General features: G+C 40.8%; 1 long non-coding RNA gene across 1 annotated transcript; it reads left to right on the plus strand.

Moving 5' to 3' along the window:
• Positions 1–6489: 6489 nt before the first annotated feature.
• Positions 6490–15508, plus strand: LOC148002484 (uncharacterized). Its single transcript, XR_015633219.1, has 3 exons — positions 6490–6609; positions 11489–11594; positions 15415–15508. It is a non-coding gene; the product is annotated as an uncharacterized LOC148002484 (long non-coding RNA).
• Positions 15509–17781: the final 2273 nt, after the last annotated feature.

A 17781-nucleotide genomic window follows, 5' to 3' on the forward strand; every position in this document is an offset into this window, starting at 1 on the left:
AGTGTCATGTCTCCTAAACACACCAGAGTAATAAAAGGGAAGAGGATAACCTGGAGAGGTGACTCAGAGGGAAAGAGCACACTGCTCTTGGAGAGGGCTGGGTGAGGTTCCTAGCACCTACATGATAGTTCACCACCTTCTGTAACTCCAGGAGGACACCTGATGTCTTCTGACCTCCACGGGTATCTGTATTCGCTGTAGAACACAGACACGTGTGCAGAAAAAACTCATATACATAAAATAAAAGAAACAAATCTTTTTGTAAGGGGGGTACAAAGGGAGTGATCTTTAACTTCCTTCCTGGGAGGTTTGCTCTTTTCTGAAGAGAAATGGAGGAAGAGAAGAACTTCTGGGAGGAGTGGGGGAAGGGGAAACTGCAGTCAGGTACATTGAAAACTAAAAATAAGCTTAAAAACTAACTTCCTTCTGGCAAAGCTTAATTTTGAAATGTACTTTTCCTCTACATAGTTTAGCTATTTCCTACTGACCAAAATCATAGTCATGGCCACTAATATATGCAAGTGAGCTGGAGAAAAAATACTCATTTTTATGTTGTGATCTAACGCTTATTTATTTATTTACTTACTTACTTATTATAAGTACACTGTAGCTGTCTTCAGACACACCAGAAGAGGGCATCAGATCTCATTACAGATGGTTGTGAGCCACCATCTGGTTGCTGAGATTTGAACTCAGGACCTCCGAAAGAGCAATCAGTGTTCTTAACCACTGAGCCATCTCTCCAGCCCGTGATCTAACATTTCAAAAGCCACAAGAAATCTTCTGCCAAGGCAGCTTCCAGGAAGAACACAGAGAAGAGATGGATGGACCAGGAAAAACAAACGCCTCTTACAGGTGAAGGGAATGCATTCTCTGTGGTTAAAGTTTGTTTCAAAACTTGAACTGCTGACATCTTCCAGCTTCAAACGACTCTAGGAGGCTCAAAAGCTAAAACTACCTTAGATAATTTGCAGAAAGAAAGAAAAAAGAAAGGAAGGAGGAAGGAAAGAAAGAAACAAAGAAACAAACAAGAAAGAAAGGAACAAAGAAACAAAGAAGAAAACAAAATTGCATTTTCTATGTGTTTGTGCCTGTGATTTGGACTCCCTAGCACCTATCCGTGCCTGAAAAAGACCTGCACATAAAATTAAGATGGGAAATGTTGCTGGATGGCACGGTTCCTGAACATGACCATAGGCATGGGTGCAGTGAACTAAAACTTCTAGATAACAGACTGGAAAGTAGAAACTGCCCAGGAAGAGATGGCCGCATCCGGATTTAGGATATAGGGGTCCCCCGTGAAGCTTGGAGAGATGCATGGCGGCTGCTGCCCCACCAGTGTGTCCTTCATAGCTGTTTCACCAAAAGGATTCAAATGGAGGAGGAAAGATTTGAAAGTAGAAGGCGGACAGCCAGGAAAAAGAGAGAACTAAAGGAGAGTGGGAAGTTAGTAAGGCAGGGGAAGATGGGGTGTGTTGCATACATGGATGAAAGTGTCAAATGGGGGGGGGTAAAAAAAAAGTTCCAGCATCATTATGATTGCAAAATGGCTATTTTATTCCTGAAGTATTTCAATCATGCTTCATGTGGGTCTTGCTGAATGCCTTCACCAGTTTATGGTAAGAGGTACAAATTTGTGTATCACCAACTACATAACTAAAATAATTTAGGATGTGGCTTATAAAAATCTGACTTAAGTTGCACTAAATTCTCAATTTACTCCCATAATTATTCTCTTATCCTTGTGAAAAGTTCTCTCTCACTCATGGACTAAAAGAACAGCTAAGCGCAGAGAGAGAGAGAGAGAGAGAGAGAGAGAGAGAGAGAGAGAGAGAGAGAGTTAGAGGCAAAATCTAAGACAAGCAGGGAAGGAGAGCGGGCCTTTACATTGAATCACCTCTGAATGATGGTGTTATTCCTAGACATCTCAGAAGAATACTTACTCAATATTCCCTGAGAGGGACTGTCAACCCTGAAGATGGAAATGGATATTTGAGTTAGTGACAAAAATGGTAGAAGACCTACAACATCAACCTCTATACACATGCCCGCCCATGGGCAAGTACAACTGCACACACATGTACAAAGAACACATATCACACACTTGCATATACACATGCACATCAACAAACACACACACACACACACTCAGAGAGAAAGAGAGAGAGAGAGAGAGAGAGAGAGAGAGAGAGAGAGAGAGACATACACAGACATACTCACATACAATATCTCAGTGTGGTAATGGATTGTTTTTCTGTTGGACAAAAGACCCTACAGATAATCAAAATAAATACCCTTGAATAATTTCATCATTAGTTTTACATTTTAAATTGCCCTTTAAGCTTTAAGGCAAACTTTGGATCCAAATAATGGTATTATTAATTTATTTACTATGATGTTTGATACACAGTAAAATCTAGTAATTATTATACTGTTATATTTGAGAAAATATCAGGCAGACTACTCCAAATCTGTGCCTGTGCATGTGCGTGTGTTTGTGTTTGTGTGAGTGTGTGTGTGTTAGGCACACACATAAGTATGACGGTCTGACGACTACTTTCAGGAGTTGGCTCTCTCCTTTCATTATGCGTGTCCTGGGAATGGAACTCAGGCTACCAGGCTTGTGTTGCAAACACTTTTACCCACAGAACCATCTCTCTGCCCCTCCCCAACACACACACACACACACACACACACACACACACACACACACACACACATAACACACACAGAGACACACAACACACACACTTCCTGCTTTGATACCTACATCTCTTTCAAGGGCAATTAAAAACTAGATGCCTTCTGCACATCCTACCATGACATTCCTCCTGAAGTCAGCTGCTGCCTTTTCAGTTAATCAAGGGTCAGCTGATTCACCATATCGGCAGCTACTCTGGACACAGCATAATGGGTATGGCAGGCTACTGCTGCTGCGAGACTTAAAACCCAGGTTCTGTTTGAAAGGCCCATGTTCTAAATCGTGTGTTAGTACTAGACAGCAAAATCACAAAGGTAGTTTCTCTCACTCACAGTGCACGTTGTAATGGAGGAATTTTCATGGGATAAGTAAATCTCTTCGGGCTACCGCCATGGCTCATTACTTTGCAATCTCAAGCCACTTCAGAGCCCAAGTTCACTCAATTAAAAGCACATAAATGTAAAGATGTAAAGGCCCAAGTATACCTTCACTAATAAGGAGGCAGTCTCTCTTAGAACAAAGGTAGCTTCAATACTGTATATCATTCAGAATCTCTAGAAGCAGGAAATGAACCCAAAGAGTTTTCCCTCCATTTCTGGAGCTAGAAAAGCACCCCGGCTTCAGGTTCAGAATCATTGCCTGAGCACTGATAGCAATTCTAGGATCTGCCAGATGATGGGTTAGGACATTGTGAAGATGTGATGGCTGGTTTTAGCTGTCCTCTTGGCACAATCTGCAGTCACCTAGGAACGAAGTCTCCAAAAGAGATTGTGGAGAACAAGTTGACCTGTGGATGTATCCATGCATGTCTGGGGGTTTGGGGGGAGCTCTATTGTATTAAGTGATGTGTGAAAACCCAACATAAATGTTGTTGGCACCATTTCTCCTGGGATTGAGTCCTAGAGTATGTATATATTGGGTATATTTCTTTACTTACATTTCAAGTGTTATTCCCTTTCCCGGTTTCCTGTCCATAAGCTCCCTATCCCCTCCCCTTCCCCCATAGGCTGTTCCCCCCGTTACCACCCTCCCCGACATTCCCCTGTACTGGGGGTCAAACCTTGGCTGGACCAAGTGCTTCCCCTTCCACTGGTGCCCCATTAAGGCTATTGTCTGTTACACATGCAGTTGGAGCCCTGGGTCAGTCCATGTATAGACTTTCAGTAGTGGTTTAGTCCCTGGGAGCTCTGGTTGGTTGGCATTGTTGTTCTAATAAAGCAAGGCAAAGGGAAGCATGCATTCGTTTCACCATAACTTTCCCAAGATGATGGACTGTAACCTGAAACCATGCAACCTCTGGCACCTCTGGCATAAAGTGGGACCTCTAAGGATGCAGAGCCCAGAGTCTGTAAGTTAATTAGGTCGTTGTGGGAGTGAGGGAGACCTTGATGGAGAAGTGAGGACTCAGCTCTTTCTCTCCATCTTTCTGCTTCCTGGCTTCCATGAGGCAAAGGCTTTCTCTGCTGGGAGCTTCCCAGCACGATGCATTGCAGCACCAGGGCCAAGCACCAGGGACTGAGCTCCTTAAAACCGTAGGCCAAAATATTCCTTCTCTCTTTTAACTTGTTTATCTCCAGCATCTTTGCCGCCATGATGGAAAGTTGCCAAACACGTGCATCAAAATCAGAGCATGACCAAACACATCACACCTCTTAGGAAAAGTTTCTGAAACCTCCAGCACCCACTGGAAAAAAAGCACTCACGAGTCTGCCAGAATCCTTGAGCCACAGCCACATCATCCGATGCACCCCTGGGTACCCGGTGAGAGATCAAAGCAGTGTGCAGTATCAGGGACGGCAGACAGAGGACATACTGTCATGCTTCTGCTTATATTTCATTTTCTTTTAGTGTTTGAGATTATAATACAATTCAATCATTCTCCCTTTCTTTTTCCTCCCTTCAAATCCCCCATTTACCCTATCCTTGCTCTCTTTCAAATTCCTGGCTTCTTTTTTCGTTAATTGTTGTTAGAAGCATATATGTGTATACATACATATTCCTAAATACACACACACACACACACACACACACATATATGATATATATATATACTTAAATGTAATGTTATTCATACATATGTTTTTGAGGCTCGCCATTTGATATTGGATAGCCAACTTGTGTGTTCCTCCCTGGGGAAACTATTTCTCCTGTTCTCAGCATTCCTTAGTTGCTTGGAGTTCTTTGCAAAGGGCTGTGCCCTAAATGAGCTTTCCACCATCCATATTAGTATGTCTACTGTCGCTACCTCTGTGCAGCTCATGTTTAGGCAATCATGTTGGTGACAGTTTATGGCTGTAGCTTCTAGGATTCCTAGAGACACATTTCACAGGAAGCTCCCTGTTTCTCGTAACAGTCTTTCTACCCCATCTTCTTCCATGAGCCCTGAGCCTTAGGTGCAGGAGTTAGACTGCAGACGTATCAGTTAGGACTAGGCTCCGTAACTTTGTATTTTGATTGGTTGTTGTTTTCTGCAATGATCTCCATCTGTTGCAAAGAGTAGTTTTCTTGCTGAGGGGCAAGAACTACACTTACCTTTGAGTATAAGGACAAATATTTAGAAAATAGTTAGGGATTATACTGATTAGTGTAGTTTCATTAGTCCTGAGTGGTGAAGCTGACTAGGTTTCTAGCACCAGGAATGGTTTCTCTCTAGTAGAGTGTGTCTTAAGTCCAATTAGAGAGTTATGGGTTACCACCACATTCTGTGTGTGCCACTATAGAATCTTTAGTTATTGTGCCATCACAGATTGCTCTTGAAATGGTGATCTTCCCTCCTTAGCCTCTAAAGTGCTGGGATTAGAGGTTTGTACCATATCTGGCTCCTAGCACTTATTTTGAGACAGGTATCATTGTGTGTGTTTTACATAAAACAATTCAATACTTCCAATAGCCTTATAAAGTAAGGAATATTACTGCCCATATTTTCTGGATAATAAAAACCATATAATGAGAAATTAAATATTTTTGCTCAGAGCAAAACTAGCTAGAAATTCATAGCTCATGATCTTACCTTTCATGATTGCCTAAAGGCACACATTCTCCTATCAAGAAACGTATGATTATACTTTTTAAAAAGTTTTCAGCGAGTGGTAAAGAGAACGTGAAGAACCTCACTAAGGAAAAAAGTTGGACTGAATAGAAAACTGACAGGCTATATTAATAATGGAAGCCTCTTACATGGAGAGGACTGGAGTACTGCCAGCATCAGACCCAAAGAGTGTGCCTAAATCTTTACATGGATTCTTTTAGCTTGATATCAGTCTTGGAATGTGAAACATGCTTTGAACACTTTGACTTTAGAGTCCTGACGTTGTGCTGAAGATCAGAGTAGACTTGTAGGTGGCTATCTCAAGTCCACAGAGGAATAACTGCATATCACCTCCCTGGTAAGAACAATAGCCTAACCAATGAAGATGATATATCTGGAACAGAGGCTACCACACAGACACTCAACGTGACCAACTAGTGTGACTTCGCCCAGGACTGTTTCAAGTTAGCACTAAGAGCTCTGCATTCCAGGAAATCCCCTCTCTTGTAAAAACTGAAACAGTCGGCCATTCTGGGGCTGGAGCTGGAGGCTATCATAGCCATGTGTAGGCAACCAGTACAGAAACAACCAAGGCTCAGAAAAAGTCAGCTCTCTAGTCCAGTGGGCCTCTGCCACTCTCAATATGATATGTAACACAGCGGTGTCCTTCCCCTCCGTCAGATACCTCACTTCTCTCTATCTAGAACATGAGGGTAATGATCCCTTTCTTATTTTCTTTCCTTCTTTTCTTCTTTCCTCTGAGACTTACATGAAAACTTTAGGAAAGTTCCTGGAACCGTGGGAGGCTCACAGTAGTCCAACAGATATGGTAGATGGCCCTGCCTACATTCCAGGAATTAAAACATCAAACAGAAACTCAGTAAGTAACTGTGTCTAGACACGGTTTTTGTTTTGTTTTCTGGGGTTTTTTTTTAAAGTGGGGAGTGCGGTGTATTTATGACCATGTGTATTTCGGTTTGTGAAGAGTCAACTCACTCTACAGACTTTGTAACAATCCACGTTGACTCATGCTTGCTAATGAGATGGTACGTTATAAAATTCCACTTACGAGTAAGTTCAAATGACCTTTTATAAAATATTTTAAGTGAGGAAATAATGCCTACTATGACAGAAACACTTTTCTGCCCATTAGTTTAGAAAGAAACTAACGCATGTACAAAAACCATTGCTTACAGTATCTGACTGTCTCAGTTAAAATAACTAGGCTCTCTAAATTTGTATCTAACAACTCTTGTTTTATACTAAGTACATTCTGAAGGGTTATTTGGAGAGGACCAAGATCTAAACCTGTTTTTCAATGTTAACAGGCTGTGATGGAGATTCAAAAGTGAGATTCGTTAAATCCCGTGGTTTAGGAATGAATGCTGTGCTGGATTTCTGTGCGACGTGAATAGATTCATTATCCCTCAGTATTTCTTTGATGGTTCTCGTTCCTCGTGCTGCCTTCTAAATGTTCACTAAAGTGAATGTAGTTTTCTATACTTGGGTTTTAAGTTACCTAAGGGATAATCATTTCAATTAGTTAACTTCTCTTTAATTTTTATTTAGTTATTATGTATAAAAGAGCACATGGTGTGGAGGGGCAGCCAGACCACACAGGTGATGGTCAGAAGACAACTGAAATGGTTGTCTTCTTCCACATATGTGGGTACCAGGGACCAAACCCAAACACCAGTCTTGTGTGACATCCGCCTTCACCCACTGAGACATCCGGCTCATCCTAGGTTAACGTCAAACGCCAGTCTCTAGGTACTCATTTTCCACTGTAAATGTTTTAATGCACATGCCCAAAAATTCACAAGTACTCTATAGGGCATCTAGTTTCTTTACTTAGGAAGTCTTTTCCTCCTGTGAATACTACATGATAGCCAATATATATACAGCCACCAAAACTAGATAAGATGGATGAAGCTAAGAGGTGCAGGCCGACAGGAACCGGATATAGATCTCTCCTGAGATACACAGCCAAAGCATGTCAAATACAGAGGCGAATGCCAGCAGCAAACCACTGAACTGAGAACGGGACCCCCGTTGGAGGAATTAGAGAAAGAACTGGAAGAGCTGAAGGGGCTTGCGACCCCATATGTACAACAATGCCAAGCAACCAGAGCTTCCAGGGACTAAACCACTACCTAAAGACTATACATGGACTGACCCTGGGCTCCAACTGCATAGCTAGCAGTGAATAGCCTTGTTGGGGCACAGTGGAAAGGGAAGCCCTTTGTCCTGCCAAGGTTGGACCCCCAGTATAGGGGAATGTTGGGTGATGGTAATGGGGGAATGGATGTGGAGGGGAACACCCATAGAGAAAGGGAGAAGGAGGGGTTAGGAGGCTGATGGACAGGAAACCGGGAAAGGGAATAACATTTGAAATGAAAATAAGAAATACCCAATTTAATAAAAATGTAAAAAAAAATGCCCCAACAAAGCAATATAAATTAAAAAAAAAGACTCCCAAAATAAAAAAAAAATCTTCAAATCTTGCCAAAAGGGCTTATCACCAAAGCAACTTTTCTACTATGTTTTAAAAGTCATTTTGTATTTGATCCTATAAATGCTTCAGTTTATGGCATGATACAGCTCAGGCTAAAGCATAAGAGAGGCAGGGTAGAAATTCTGAATAGATCAAAGACAGTGCGAGATCCCGTGTGTCCCTAAAATCAAGGGACCATCTTGAATTAAAGAAAAAATAATCTGAGCACATTGTAAGTGGATAATTCTTTGTGAGAAAAAAAAACTCCCCACCCACATTGCTCTCTGAAGCATGTCTCAAAATCTAAACCAGCCTCCCATTCCTTAGCACAAAAAACACATTGGTTGCCCATTCTCAGTCTGTACTGTCTCTAAATTCAAATATGTCACATTCAGTCTTGGGACATTACAGGAAATATGACCAACATTCTTCTCGTTACTGTGACACAGTGTGAAACAACCCCCCTCCCATGGCACTGCTTGTATTCCTTTTTAAATATAATCAATTTGAGTAGGTTGTTGCCAGTATGTCAGGATAGGGCAAGCCGCCTTCTTACGTTTCTTACATTTCAGATCAGATTTCAAAAGAAGAAAAACTAAAACCAAGTCTGTTATTTTTTAATCAGTACTTCCTAAGATATACATATTTTTTCTATAGACAGTGTGGTAAGTCAAAAAAAAGTAGAAATGGGGGGCATGGAGTGGCTATTGAAGGAATGGTTGCTCTGCCAGTCTGATTGGCCTGAATCTGATCCCTGGGTCTCACATTAAGAGAGACAGAGATGTATTTCTGGAAGTTCTCTGACTTCTATGTGCCACGGAATCTGAACATCCACACAAGACACATTCACAGTCACACAACAACAAAACACTTTTTAAAAAAAATAGAGATTTTCCTTGTCTGGCCTCAGTATGAGAGGATGCACCTAGCCTCAAAGAGACTTGATGTACTAGGATGAGGGTATACCAAGGGGGACCTCACCCACGCAGAGGAGAAGAGGAGTGGATGGGAGAAAGGGTCCACTGAGAGGGAGGCAATGAAAGGGATGTAAAATGAATATATATATGTATATATATATATATTTGATATTATATATATCAAAAGATATTTTTCCAAAACTCTAAGTGTATATCATTTTATTACTTTTACCACCTCTTACTCTTCACTGAAGTATTTCACATTCTAAAGAACTTTGAAAGTAGATTGTTTAGTAGAAGAAGATAAACATTTTTTAACACTTTCTGCCTATTTCACTTTGGTCTGCAACAATTTGATTTTTAACTTAACTTAGGAATGAACATCAATACATTTTGTTACGAAGGAAAATGTTAAGAAAATGAGTAATAGCTCTCATTAAAGAGAATAAACCTTAATTGTTCATGTTGCCATTGTTGAAAGCTGGCCTCACCTCTGTGCTGTTGGGCCTTATTTCTCATTTATGGCAAGCCCAGGAATTTTAATAGAGTTAAATAAAACAGTTTACTTATGTTAACAAAATATCTCTCATCCCTTGAGCAGTGTCATCCGTAAGCTTGGTGATTTTCTTTTTTTTGCATAAGATGTTCAGTGTATTTGTCGTGAATGTAAGTATAAGCTGAGAGGTTGTTTGCTGTTTCCACATAGTTGCAGGGCATTTCCTTTTTCTATAAAATTATTTAAATTTTCCTCTAACCAAAATAATAGTCATGTCTTTGATTTTAAACCCTTTGCACACTTAAAACACGGCGTGATAATGCGCATCCTCTGGATCTGTAACTGTGCTGAAGCTAACTGACCAAAAGATGGATGTGTGAGCAGGTCCTGAGATTTAAAGAACAATGGCTAAAACTACAGAGCACCAAGTAGAGGACGATGTCTAACCTTCCTGCTGGAACAGGAACGTTACGATCACTCACGGACAGGGACGTTACGATCATTCACTGACAGGAATGCTACATTTTAACCACGTAACCTTCAACATCAAGGAAAAGCTAACCTGTTAGAGGCAAAATGAGCTGTGTCTAGAATTGAAAATTACAGTTAGTAACAGACCACGGAAAACCCGTATCAGAAAACATCAGCTGGGACTCGGCTGGGCAAGTGGTGAGATCATCCATGAGGTGACACAGAAATAGAGGCAAAGATGAGGAGGATGTCCTAGACAATAGAGACATCAGCTACAAAACACGAAATCAGCCGTGTGTGTTACGTGTGCTGTGCGTGTGCGTGTGTGTGCGTGTGCATGTGTGTGTGTGTGTGTGTGTGTGTGTGTGTGTGTGTGTGTGTGTGTGCCTGTGATGAAAATCAAGACACAGAGAACCAGGGATCATGCAGTGGGCAGTTGGTCTCCAATGATGTCCATGTTCCCATTCCTTGGAAATGTCAATGTTTTGGCCACATTGTATGGCAACAGAAATTAAGGTTGTTATGGTGGGAGAATTGCTGTTTAGCTGAATATTAACTGGGAATGGCATGACTTTTGAGACCTCAAAGCTCACCTACTGTAATTTACCTCCTCCAATGCTTCCTAATCCTTTCTGAACAGTTCCATGAACTGGGGATCACTCATTCAAGTATATGCGCCTATGGGGTCATTCTCATTCAAACCATTACTCTACCTCTATGCTAAGCATTCACCAGTCACCCACCAGCACGCTCTTTATCTTGTGGGTCCCTTCTGGGGCCCCTTCTCTCTTGCATAACCAACCACTACTCACTGTCTGTCTCTCAGCATTCCTCAGAGAAGACTTCCTGACTACTGACCGAATTCAGTTTCCCACTTAATATTCCACTCATAGATTTTCCACTTTACAACACCTATTTACAGCAAGTGTTGATGGGAAAGCTAGATTAGTCTAGCAGTCCAAAATCCACCTGGCCCAGCCTTAAGTACATATGTATCCCAGCAATGAAAATCCATCCTCATTGCTCTAATTCAACCAAACTTACTCTATTAGACTGTCACAACTCCATCAACAGTCAGGGACAATATGTTCCTTGTTCATTATTAACTCCACTGCATCTACTAATGTGTCTGATATAAAGTACATGTTCTAAAAAAAACTTCCATGCCATGAAAAATTGAAAGACCAACACAAACTCCTGACACTTAAAGGAAATCATATCTGCATTCTAATTTTTATCTCTGTGTAATCAAAAGGAAGACCTGAAGATACTCTTTTGTAGTCTCCTCAAAAGTTAAGATGATGCTACTAATGAAAGTTTCTTCCTCCAGGATATTTAAGACATGTTCTAACCTATAATTTCATTATTTTTTCTTTTGCAGTACTAGAGACAGAACTTCAAACTTTGTGCAGCAAACACTGTACTACTAAACTGCATCACTAGCCGTTTTCAGTATAAGTTACAAATAAATGGAAAATAATCATATTGTACGTATATGTAAATATAAGTTATTTGTTATAATGGAGGGATAGAAGAACAGATGGAGAAAGAAGAGGCAGAGACAACAGAAATTGGTTGACATAACTGGGGAGTCTAAGCTCTAGGAATACTTATGATGTAGTTTTGTCTGAGTCTGAGGCTTACGCATCAGAACTGATTGTAGAAGGTCCAGTCAACGTTGGAAGAAATAGAGTAACTAATGGTGTAAATTTCCATCTCAAAGTAGCATATAGCCAGTGTCTGAGCTCTAGGAGTGAGTCAGAGAAGGGAAGACTTCTTCCTTCTTCCTCGTTTTGATCTACGCAGCTTCTTAAAGGATTGGGTGAGGTCAACATGGAGAGGATTATAGGAGAGCATCATGCCTGCCTACCACACTTCACATCTAAATGTACTGAATGAAAGGGTGATAACCACACAGTCCTTCTGTTCTGGCTCTGGAAAACCATGATTTCTAGAGAGGAGTTGATGAACTCTGTCATTAGACAAGATCCAGGACTATGCATGCCAATTGAGTCGTCCACCAACAGTGCAAAGGTATTTTCCCATAAGATAGGATGGGATGGGATGGGACGGGACGGGACGGGACGGGACGGGACGGGATGAGATAGAATAGAATAGAATAGAATAGAATAGAATAGAATAGAATAGAATAGAATAGAATAGAATAGAACTAGACTAGAACTAGACTAGACTAGACAAATAGACTAGTCTAGACTCTAGACTAGACCAGACCAGACCAGACCATACTAGACTAGAAGCAAGCAAAGCTTCAACTATGTAGATTGGCTACCAGTTTATTCTTTTATAAGAAACTGTAGAGTTCAAATGTTCCAATAAGTGGAGCTGTCTCCTGGTTCCCATAATTTATCTTTTGGTGCTATAAAAAGTAGCACCAACAAGGTAAATGGGTCATAACATACCAAAATCATAGAGCAGAGAAGAAGTTAAATATGTCAAGGGTGGACACTGACGCAAGGACATGACCACATTCTATCAGAGAAGAACAAAATTCTAAACAGAACTAGAAAGTATGGGAGCCACAAAGAAAGGAACAACCTAAGAGAGGAGGAGAAAAGGAAAGAGAGAAAGGAACAGCATGCAGAAAATAAAAGATTGTGTCTCAAAGAATAAAAGTTCACCACCTGCTCATCTGCGTATCCAGATATGTAGACATTAGTTAAAAAAACAATTATGGATTCTATAAAATGAATGAATGAATGAATGAATGACCCCAAGAGATTGCAAGTTTAATGAAACAATTTGAAGACCTACACAGTATTAGGAAAGGCCTATTAGGTGGATAGTCTGAGGTATGAGGAATATGGCAAGTATAATGGTGGAGTATTTTTCTGGCATGGATCAAGACCCCGCTGGCCACAAAAAAACACATCAGTGTTTTTTGACACTACGAAAATCCTTTACATTCTTTTCTACTACATAAATATTTCCTTATGTGACTTGTTTAATATATCCATATTTTTCAACTTAAGTAAAATTAACCTAAAATTATTTATTTTAGTTGTGGAAGACCAGAGCAAAGCTAACTTTGTCTCAAAATAATCTTTTAGTGAAATATCAATTTAATAGAAATGAAAATAATAAACTCTCTTAAGTATTAAGTGAGAATGATTAACTACTATAAATTTTTTCCTATGTTACTTAAAGTTAACGTATATCAATTCAGGACTTCCTATTGTTTCTGTGAGTGTTTTTATTTCTATTTTTACCCTATACCTTACTAAGAACAAACAAGTTCTGGGGGTTTTTTGTTCATTTTTTTAAAAGTTTATTTATTTAATGTATACAAGTACACTGTAGCTGTCTTCAGACACGCCAGAAGAGGGCGTCAGATTCCATTACAGATGGTTGTGAGCCACCGTGTGGCTGCTGGGAATTGAACTCAGAACCTCTGGAAGAGCAGGCGGTGCTCTTAACCGCTGAGCCATCTCTCCAACCCACAAGCTCTGCTTTAAAATGTGTACATATGTATGTACATGCGTATGAATTTAGTGCATGTGAACATGCAATGCATGCCACAGAGACTGTGTGTAGGTCAAAGGAATACACTCAGGAATCAATTCTCTCCTTCCAATGTGGGTCTCGGGGATTGAAATCAAATCATTAACTTTGGTATCGAGCACCTTTACCAGCTGAGCCATCTCGCCAGCCCAAGGCACGAACTCAATTCATAAACATCTCCTTAACCACCCCCTACAAATACACAATTCCTCCATTCCAATTCCACCTACAGTGCAAAGTCTCACTCACTACATTTTAATAAGGGACCTGGGCACATCAAATTGGATTCTCTGTAATTCTTGGTAAGTCATAATTACTGGAATATACACATATTATAGTGTATGGTCCCTTGGCATATGTTAATTATTTTACAGTGAAACACAAGAATGAGCATGCAAATACTAGCTGAACATCTTCCTCCATCCTGCCTTTTCCCTGCAGCACACACTCCCAGAGATAGCCTACCCCTAACCTGGTGTTCATCACTTTCCAGCTCCTCAACACACTTTTTTCTATACCAGCATGCATAGTACAATGCTATTTTAATTATTTAAACCTTACAAAGTATTCATTTTAAAGAATCATTTTGTCAATGTCCCACCCCCAATGTTTAGTATTTTAGTTAAAGTATAGTATAGGATAATATCTTGGCAAGAAATTATTACTGCCACAATAACAAATCTTCATACATTTGTGGTCGTGATAATCTTCATGCTCAGTGTTTGAAGATCCCTTACTGTGAAAGCAACAATTCCTTGCCAAATTATTCATCGAATACTGGTGAGGTCATCAGTAGGTACACAGCTGAAGGCAATGATTTCCTCTCCCTGAATCTATCAATAGCCAACGGTCCACAGTGTGGGGTAGGGATCCCTAAGTCCCTCCTCCATCCACACCTGAGTGTTGATGGGCCCAGAGCAGGCACCCATATCTGCTATTTTGACAATGGCTGTGGGTCTTGCTCAAGAGAAAACATTCTGTAGCCCTCCTCCCTACCTTCTGGCTCTGAGATTCTTCCTGGACCCTTTTCCTTAGTGTTTCTTGAGTCTTAGAGAATAGAGCACTGGGTACTAACTAACACTTACCCTTAGCACCTTGTGCAACCATGAGTCTGCATTTACTAGCAGTCCCTGGGAAAAGAGTCTTCATCAGAAATAGAACTTTTATCTTCTTAAGTTCGTAATCTCAGTATTTGTCATCGTGATGAAAAACTAAGATACTTTCCCGGTACCTTCCTTTCTGATGAAGGCTGAGAGTGGTGAGTCTATGGGTAGAAATATAAATATAAATATGTATATACGTGTGTATACATATATATGCTGTAAATTGTATAAAGAATAGTATTAAGTTCCTCCCTAGAGCCAATGGTCTCCCTGGTATCTCATTTTTGGATTTCGTTTTCTGCTTTCCCACATTTACAGTACCAGACGTAAATTCTGTCTCTCGCAAATCCAACAGATGATTTTCCCAAATACCTTCTTTTAACATTAGTTTCCTTATTTTTAAAACACTACATGAAATGTTCTTTTTAGCAGAAAATTCAGTTCTGAAATAACTTACGTAATTTCATATTAATTGTAACCAATTTTTGAAGTCTCCTTGCTTATTTCTATGATGTTTGAGCTATCTTTGCTAGCCTATTACACAAAATATATGTGTGTGTGTGTGTGTGTGTGTGTGTGTGTGTGTATTATGTTTTAAGTTCTATTCATAGTTGTTTTATATTTTGTAATAGTTTGGGGGAAGAATAAAACTCATGTAGTCAATCATACTCTGACCTATTTTCAGACCCTACAGGACTTAAAATCTAATTCAAACAGCAATCAAGGCAGAGAGCTCGTGGGCAGCACCCCGTGAGTGAACGTGAGCCTCGGGACCAGAGGTAAGACCAACTTTTATGCTGCAAGAGACCTGCCTAGTGAACTCAGGGCACACAGAGGCAAAATTCCTCTAGGACTGGGCACCTCCTGTGTTTACCGGGAGCCCCACACCCTCGGATCCCGGCCCACAGCAGCTCTCTGCTCCCAGACCCCGTGGGAGAGAGACCCACCGCCTGGTCAGGTGGGCACTCCTGAGGCTGCAGAGCGGAAGAGACCACCAACACTGACCACCCTTGCCCACATCCCTGGCCCAAGAGGAAACTGTACAAGGCCTCTGGGTTCCCGTGGGGGAGGGCCCAGGAGCGGCAGGACCGCTGCGTCTGAGACACCGCCAGAACCTGAAGGAAACAGACCGGATAAACAGTTCTCTGCACCCAAATCCCGTGGGAGGGAGAGCTAAACCTTCAGAGAGGCAGACACGCCTGGGAAACCAGAAGAGACAGCACTCTGCACACATCTCTGACACCAGAGGAAAACACCCCACGAACAAACTTGAGCCTCGGGACCACAGGTAAGACCAACTTTTCTGCTGCAAGTGACCTGCCTGGTGAACTCCAGACACAGGCCAACAGGAACAGCTGAAGACCTCTAGAGAGGAAGAACTACACACCCGAAAGCAGAACACTCTGTCCCCATAACTGGCTGAAAGAAAACAGGAAAACAGGTCTACAGCACTCCTCACACACAGGCTTATAGGACAGTCTAGCCACTGTCAGAAATAGCAGAACAAAGTAACACTAGAGATAATCTGATGGCGAGAGGCAAGCGCAGGAACCCAAGCAACAGAAACCAAGACTACATGGAATCATCAGAGCCCAATTCTCCCACCAAAGCAAACACGGAATATCCAAACACACCAGAAAAGCAAGATCTAGTTTCAAAATCATATTTGACCATGATGCTGGAGGACTTCAAGAAAGACATGAAGAACTCCCTTAGAGAACAAGTAGAAGCCTACAGAGAGGAATCGCAAAAATCCCTGAAAGAATTCCAGGAAAACACAATCAAACAGTTGAAGGAATTAAAAATGGAAATAGAAGCAATCAAGAAAGAATACATGGAAACAACCCTGGATATAGAAAACCAAAAGAAGAGACACGGAGCTGTAGATACGAGCTTCACTAACAGAATACAAGAGATGGAAGAGAGAATCTCAGGAGCAGAAGATTCCATAGAAATCATTGACTCAACTGTCAAAGATAATGTAAAGCAGAAAAAGCTACTGGTCCAAAATATACAGGAAATCCAGGACTCAATGAGAAGATCAAACCTAAGGATAATAGGTATAGAAGAGAGTGAAGACTCCCAGCTCAAAGGACCAGTAAATATCTTCAACAAAATCATAGAAGAAAACTTCCCTAACCTAAAAAAAGAGATACCCATAGGCATACAAGAAGCCTACAGAACTCCAAATAGATTGGACCAGAAAAGAAACACCTCCTGTCACATAATAGTCAAAACACCAAACACACAAAATAAAGAAAGAATATTAAAAGCAGTAAGGGGAAAAGGTCAAGTAACATATAAAGGGAGACCTATCAGAATCACACCAGACTTTTCGCCAGAAACTATGAAGGCCAGAAGATCCTGGACTGATGTCATACAGACCCTAAGAGAACACAAATGCCAGCCCAGGTTACTGTATCCTGCAAAACTCTCAATTAACATAGATGGAGAAACCAAGATATTCCATGACAAAACCAAATTTACACAATATCTTTCTACAAATCCAGCACTACAAAGGATAATAAATGGTAAAGCCCAACATAAGGAGGCAAGCTATACCCTAGAAGAAGCAAGAAACTAATCGTCTTGGCAACAAAACAAAGAGAAGAAAAGCACACAAACATAACCTCACATCCAAATATGAATATAACAGGAAGCAATAATCACTATTCCTTAATATCTCTCAACATCAATGGCCTCAACTCCCCAATAAAAAGACATAGATTAACAAACTGGATACGCAACGAGGACCCTGCATTCTGCTGCCTACAGGAAACACACCTCAGAGACAAAGACAGACACTACCTCAGAGTGAAAGGCTGGAAAACAACTTTCCAAGCAAATGGTTGGAAGAAGCAAGCTGGAGTAGCCATTCTAATATCAAATAAAATCAATTTTCAACTAAAATTCATCAAAAAATATAAGGAAGGACACTTCATATTCATCAAAGGAAAAATCCACCAAGATGAACTCTCAATCCTAAATATCTATGCCCCAAATACAAGGGCACCTACATACATAAAAGAAACCTTACTAAAGCTCAAAACAC

This window comes from Rattus norvegicus, chromosome 11 (assembly GCF_021556685.1).
Source record: "Rattus norvegicus strain SHRSP/BbbUtx chromosome 11, alternate assembly SHRSP_T2T, whole genome shotgun sequence".
In the NCBI taxonomy this organism is placed as follows: domain Eukaryota; kingdom Metazoa; phylum Chordata; class Mammalia; order Rodentia; family Muridae; genus Rattus; species Rattus norvegicus.